The sequence below is a fragment of the Mustela nigripes genome, chromosome 12 (assembly GCF_022355385.1).
Source record: "Mustela nigripes isolate SB6536 chromosome 12, MUSNIG.SB6536, whole genome shotgun sequence".
NCBI lineage: Eukaryota > Metazoa > Chordata > Mammalia > Carnivora > Mustelidae > Mustela > Mustela nigripes.
The window spans coordinates 97515166-97522534 of NC_081568.1; the positions used below are offsets into that span (position 1 = coordinate 97515166).

The 7369-nt window shown below is 39.6% G+C and overlaps 1 long non-coding RNA gene across 1 annotated transcript in view; it reads left to right on the top strand.

Moving 5' to 3' along the window:
* Positions 1-6873, top strand: part of LOC132027942 (uncharacterized) — a 178513-nt gene extending 171640 nt beyond the window's left edge. Inside the window, exon 4 of the long non-coding RNA XR_009407265.1 lies at positions 6405-6873. This is a non-coding gene — a long non-coding RNA (uncharacterized LOC132027942). The remainder of the gene's footprint in view (positions 1-6404) is intronic.
* Positions 6874-7369: the final 496 nt, after the last annotated feature.

A 7369-nucleotide genomic window follows, 5' to 3' on the forward strand; every position in this document is an offset into this window, starting at 1 on the left:
AAAAAAAAAAAAAGAAAAGAAACAAGAGCTTTGAATGACACATTGGACCAGATGGACCTCATAGATATATACAGAACATTTCACCCTGAAGCAACAGAATATTCATTCTTCTCGAACGGACATGGAACTTTCTCTAGAATAGATCACAGACTGGGTCACAAATCAGGGCTCGATTGATAACAAAATATTGAGATTATTCCCTGCATATTCTCAGGCCACAGTGCTTTGGAACTGGAACTCAACCCCAAGAAAAAGTTTGGGAGGAACAGAAACACTTGGAAGCTAAAGACCATCCTGCTCAAGAATGTTTGGATCAATCAGGAAATCAAAGAAGAACTTAATTCATGGAAACCAATGAAAATGAAGACACATTGGTCCAAAACCTATGGGATACAAAAAGATAGTCCTAAGGGGGAAATACACAGCCATCCAAGCCTGACTCAAAAAAAATTTGAAAAATCCCAAATATACCCACTCTCTTGATACTTTAAAGAACTGGAAAATCAACGACAAATTAATCCAACACCATGCAAAAGAAGGGAAATAATTAAAATTAGAGCAGAGATCAATGAGTTAGAAACTAGAGATATAGCAGAACACATCAATGAAACTAGAAGCTTATTCTCTGAAAGAATTAATAAGATCGATAAACCACTGGCCAAACTAATCCAAAAGAAAAGAGGGAGGACCCAAATTTAAAAAATTATGAATGAGGGGCATTCGAGTGGCTCAGTTGGTTAAGTGACTGCCTTCGATTTGGGTCATGATCCTGGAGTCCCGGGATTGAGTCCCACTTTGGGCTCCCTGCTCGATGGAGAGTCTGCTTCTCCCTCTGATCTCTCCCCTCTCATGCTTTCTCTCTCTCTCAAATAAATAAAATCTTTTTTAAAATGTTTAAAAAAATAATGAAAGAAAGGGGAGAGATCATGACAACACCAAGGAAATAGAAACAATCAGAAATTATTACCATCAGCTATATGCCAATAAGTTCAGCAATCTAGAAGAAATGGATACATTCCTAGAAACCTATAAACTTCCAGGACTGATACAGGAAGAAATGGACAACCTGAATAGATGAATATCTAGTAATGAAATTGAAGCAGTGATCAAAAACCTCCCAAAAAACAAGAGCCCAGGACCTGATGGATTCCCTGGGGGATTCTACCAACATTCAAAGAAGAAATAATACCTGTTCTCCTGAAGCAGTTTCAAAAAAATAGAAACAGAAGGAAAACTTCCAGATTCTTTCTTGGAAGCCAGCATTACCCTGATCCCCAAACCAGGCACACACCCCACAAAAAGGAGAATTTCAGACTAATATCCCTGATGAATATGGATGCCAAGATTCTCAACAAGATCCTAGCTAATAGGATCCAACAGTACATTAAAAAAGATCACTTACTTGTGGAGTGTAAGGAATAACACAGAGGACATCAGGTGAAGGAGAGGAGAAGTGAGTTGGGGGAAATTGGAGGGGGGATATGAACCATGAGAGACTGTGGACTCTGAGAAACAAACTGAGGGTTTTGCGGGGGTGGGATGAGCCTGGTGGTGGGTATTGTGGAGGGCAGTATTGCATGGAGCACTGGGTGTGGTGCATAAACAATGAATTTTGGAACACTGAAAAAATAGAAAATGTTTTTAAAATTAAAAAATTAAAAAAAATACAGTACTATATTTTTCCTTTTCCTGATTTTTTTCTCTAGCTTATTTGATTATAAGACTCCATTATATAATAAATATAACATATAAAATGTGTGTTAAACAACTATTTATACATCAGTAAGGCTTTCATCAGCAGTAGGATATTAGCATTATCAATAGTAGCCAGAATATGGAAGTAGGCCAAATGTCCATCAACTGATGAATGGATAAAGAAGATGTGGTGTAGACACATACACGCATGCACACGCGCATGGGAATATCACTCAGCCATCAAAAAGAATGAAATCTTGCCATCTAGCTCTGTCAGGATGGAGCTAGAATGTATTGTGCTAAGCAAAATAAGTCAGAGAAGACAAATATATGATTTCACTCATATCTGGAAGACACAAAACAGATGAACATATGGGAATGGGGAGAAAAAGAGAGAAGGTGGGGAGGAAAGAAAAATCACAAGAGTCTCTTAATGCTAGAGGACAAACTGAGGGCTGATGGAGGGAGGTGGGTGGGGGATGGGCTAGATGGGGGATGGGCATTTAGGAGGGCACTTGTTTGATGAGTGCTGGGTATTGTATGTCAGTGATGAATCACTGAATTCTACTCCCCTGAAACTAATATGCACAGTATGTTACCTAACTAGAATTTAAATAAAAATTTGAAGAAAAAACCCCCAAAAAACCCACAGCAGGATATTATGTTTGGGGGAGTCAAAATTTACATGCGGATTTTCAACGATGTGGGGTGTGGCAGGGGTGCTCCAATTCCTCCAAGTGTTCAAAGGTCAACTATAATTGGAAACGCAATTGTTGAAACTAGAGAGGCCAAACTAATCAAGTGATGTCCCCTGCCTTTGGTAGAAGAAATATAAACAAAGCCATATGGGAAATGGTTGAGAAACTGATGCTAAAAATAGGTCATAAAGCAAAGAGGACTCTAGCTCTTCGATTGTAAAAGAAGCACCAAGTTCTCCTCACAACAGTTCATCTTATCATGTCTGTATCTCTTGAATAATTGGCTTGAAGGCTACTGAAAAAAAAATTTTGGGTTATGATTTATTTATTTGAGAGAGAGCACATGCATGCATGCACATGCTCACACAAGAGGGAGGGGAAGGGCATAGAGAAAGCGAGAGAATGTCAAGCCGACTGGCCAAATAAATGATCATGGAGCCCAACGTGGGGCTCCATCTCACGTCCTTGTGATTATGACCTGCGACAAAATCAAGAGTTGGATGCTTAACTGACTGAGCCATCTAAGCACCTCTCTACTGAAAAAAAAATTTGCTTATATTTCTTCTCCCAAATCAATAAATGAAAAAAAAAAAAGTATCTCTGATTTGACTGAATGAAATCTATCAAAACCTGAGTCATTCCAAGCATGGAGGAAAGGAGGATTAAAATGGTTTTCGTTACAGCACCGATAGCTAAGATTGCTGAGCAGGGCCAACAAGTCAGAAGCTTCCCACAAATTGCTCTCACCACACAAGGACACTACAAAGCTGCATAATTTACCCCCCTGCACAGGGTAGATCCCAGAGGCCCACAAATGCCTTGTAACTTTCCTGGGGTCAACCAGCTTGGACGAGGCAGAGTCCAGGTGGTTCAGTGCACGTCCTCTCACCTTCCTGTCTTCAGGCAAGAAAAATATGGGGTAGAGGCAGGGAGTAGCTGGGGTAAGATTTTTTTTTTTTAAAGATTTATTTATTTGAGAGAGAGAGAGAGAGAGCACACACAACGGGGTTAGGGGGAGAGGCAGAGGGAGAGAGAGAGAGAATCCCCAGACTCCATGCTTGTCCTCATGACCCTGAGATTACAACCTGTGTAAGACTCTTTTTTAGGAACAATGGCAGATCCTTGTAATGAAATGAAATGAGACTGTGCATGATGAATTTTATACGAGTTGGAAAGGATGAGAACAACACTGGTAACTGTAGGATTACTGTAAGATGTGGGGAGTAATGCTAGTGGGGAACATTTGAAAAACAAGCAGATAATTCTCCCTCTTCTAAACTCCTTTATCATTTGAGCACGTCATCTGGGCCATATTAGGGCTCAAAAGATATTTTGAACTAATAAATTTGTACCTCTATTAAAATAGAACTGGCTTTTGGTGTGCTTTAAATCTCCCTTCCTGCATAGTGTCTTAATATAAATAGTCCCTTGCCTTTATGTAGCAGTTTACAGTCAGATTCTGTGTACCTCATTTTACTGAGAGCAGTTCTATGTACTTTGAAAGGCCAGCGTTCTTATTCACATTTTAAGGACTTTGAGGTTGAAAGAGAAATGATTTGCTCAAAGTCACATACCTAGCACAGGGGAATGCTTGAACTTCAATTAAGGATTTCTAATTTTGCATCAGCTTTCTTTTAGACATGCAGAGTCCTCTAACAGAAGACTGCCCTTCTGATTCATCATTGCAGTGTATCACAGCCAAGCCCTACACCTTACTCAGAATAATATTCCATGAGTATCTGCTGGGTCATTTTTATGAATGAATGATTGAAGGGCAGGAATGAAACCCTCCGAGAAATGGCTGAATGAGATTTGCCTTTGGGCAATTTGACTTTTAGATCTGAGTGGAAAGTGTCCTGGTAAATTCCTCTGTCTACTCACATTTCATTTAAATAAATATCCTCCCAGAGGCCCTCAAAGGAGATAGTTTTGCCACACTTCCCAGCTGAAAAATATCTGTGCTTCGTCCTTCCAGAGGCTATAAATCTCTCTCATCAGTGCCTAACGGTTTTGGGGATGACTCTGAGCAAGTATTCCATTGACTGGAAGAAGAATGTTGTCATCTGCCACAGAGATTTCTCATTATATGTCATCAAATTCAAAACAGAACCCTGTTGGGAATTCTTTCGTGAACAGCATAATCACCCCACATCCTATGGAGTTTGGTAGTAGTGCTCACAATTAGCAACACTGTCACGGGTCAGAAGTGATCCGGGCTAAACAGGAGCTGGGCCAGATGGGTCTTGGTGGGACCCCCTCCCTCTTCAGCCCCATTCAATTAAGCTGTCCCTATGTGTGTGCAAAAGACATAAATCTATCTTTTACTTCTGTGTGTGTTAAAGAAATGCATCCACTTCTATTAACTGAAAGTCAGCTGCTTCTGTTGACAGTGATCAGCGCAGAGCAGACACTTACACCAAAGAAGCAGATCCTGGTGACAGGCCACCGTCCTCAGCAGGCTGGGAAGCAAGAATATCTCGGACATGAACTAACCTGTCCTCGTCGTGGAAGGAAAGGGGCAGCCTCCCAACAGACCCAGGCTTCTATTTCCTCTATTGCAAAATGGCCCCGGTGTGGGAACATGGCTAGTAATCTCCACAGGCACAGAGAACACAAGACCCTGTCTGACGAACAGTGCCGCTGGCCTGCCAGTCATGTGCAGCGGGGTACACTTTGTCTTGGGATCTCCATTTTCCTCCCGACGCTGACAGTTGTTTCTGATTTTCCTGTTCACTTCAAATGGCTCCCCACCCCTACTCCCCTACTCCCCACAAACTTCTGTTCTTCCCTCCTTTATTTGCAGTGGTTCCTAAGTCATGTCTCAACCATTTATACATTAATAAGAAGTTCAGCCAGTGTTTGATTCCCTGTGGATATTACATTATATATTGTATGCATGTGTATACACAGCATAGATTCCATACACATAGTACACATAAACCTATATATAAAATAATAGTAGCTCCTCAATATGGGAAAAAGGTTTTGTGCCTCATTAGAGAATTACTTAGCTTGGCTTCCTTCTTACATATCAGTGTCCTTTTTCTGTCATAAAATAAATCTCAGACAAATTTGGGAACAAGTTTTAAATAAAAAGTAGAAAAATTTCTTTTACTCTTTAGAGGGATAGAAGAATACTATCCCTCAGAATTGACTACCTTAAATATTTTGGGGTATTTTTCTATCTCTTCTCACTTTTAAAATTGTAAAATATTTGTACCTTTAAAAAAAAAGTATAGAGAAACGTTTACTTTCTTGTTTTAGACATGATTCTAACAATGTTGATTTCATTTCCCTCCCCACAGTAGGTTAGAGATAGCAATTTTAAAGCAGGGATATTGACAAAGAAAGATAGCAGGTAGACAAGAATTGAGACTCCCTAATTCTGCTGTCTTATGCTTATCCTCTTGAAGGCTGGTAAGTGAGAAAAGCAGGGTTAGACAAAAGAATTGGGGGCAATAATTCCCTGTATACAACTTGAAACTGAGTCATCAAGACAAGACAACCTACTAAATGGGAGAGGGTATTTGCAAATTATATATCCAATAAGGGATTCATATTTAAAATACATAAATAACTTTACAACTCAACACCCAAAAACCCCAAAACAATCGAATTAAGAAACAGGTAGAGGAACTAAATAGATTTTTTTTTTTCCCCAAGAAGACATAAAGATGCCCAAAAAACACGTGAAAAGATGTTTAACATCATTCATCATCAGGGAAATACATATCAAAACCACAATGAGATATTACCTTACACTTGTCGAAATGGCTAATATCAAAAAGACAAGAAAAAACAACTGCTGGTGAGGATCTGGAGAAATGTAACCCTCAGGCACTTTTGGTGAGAATGCAAACTGGTGTTTCCACTGGGAAACAGAAGAGAAGTTTCTCAAAAAACTATAAATAGAAATATCATACATTCTAGTAATTATACTACTGGGTATAGTATCTAAAGAAAATGAAAACACTAATTCAAAAAGGTACATGTACCCCTATTTTATTGCAGCATTATTTACAAGAGCCAAGATACGGAAGCAGACTAAGTGTCCACTGATACATGAATGGAAAAAGAAGATATGGCATATATATAGTGGAATATTACTCAGCCATGAAGAAGAATGAGATCTTGCCATTTGCAGCAACATGGATAGACCCAGAAGGTATAATGCCAAGTGAAATAAGCCAGAAAGAGAAAACCAAATACCATATGACTGAACTCACATGGGAATGTAAGAAATAAAGCAAATGAACAAATAAAGGTGGGGGATGGGGGAGACAAACAAAAACCAGACTCTTAAATACAGAAAACAGGTTGCCAGAGAGGAGGGGGCGGGGCAGATGAAATAGATAAGGGGGATTAAGAGTACACTTTCCATGATGAGCACTGAGTAATGTATAGAATTACTGAATTACTATATTGTACACCTGAAACTATATAACATTGTATGTGAATTATATTTCAATAAATCAAGAAAATTAAAAATAAATTAGAGAAGATTGCAAGGTTTGTGATTTATTTTAGCAACCTTTCCATTGAAGTCCAGATCTTTGGGAATTTTAACTTTGGGAAGATATAATATTTGATGTATGCTGAGTTTATATCTTAGTTAACTCTTGCACAAAATTTGTCTTTACAATAAGTGTGTGAGCCCAGGTAGGCAAGCATTTTGCTTAGGAACACAAACACTAAGACCCAACTAGGCCCAGTGTCTTGCCTGGGTTGGCCAAGCACAGTTCTTCTGGGTCCTCACTTTGCCTGTTTCCTGCCCTGCACTGCCACCCTCCTTTCCTTCTCTGGAGAGCTGGGCCAGGGCACTATAAGATCAAAGCTAAGAACACTGATTTGACAAAGGTGGCTTGTCTTAAGTGGTGGGTGGGACACATGCCTGAGGGCCAGACAGTCCAGGTTTGACTCCTGGCTCAGTTACTTATTAGTACGTGACCTCTCTGAGCCCCGATTTTCCTTTCTGT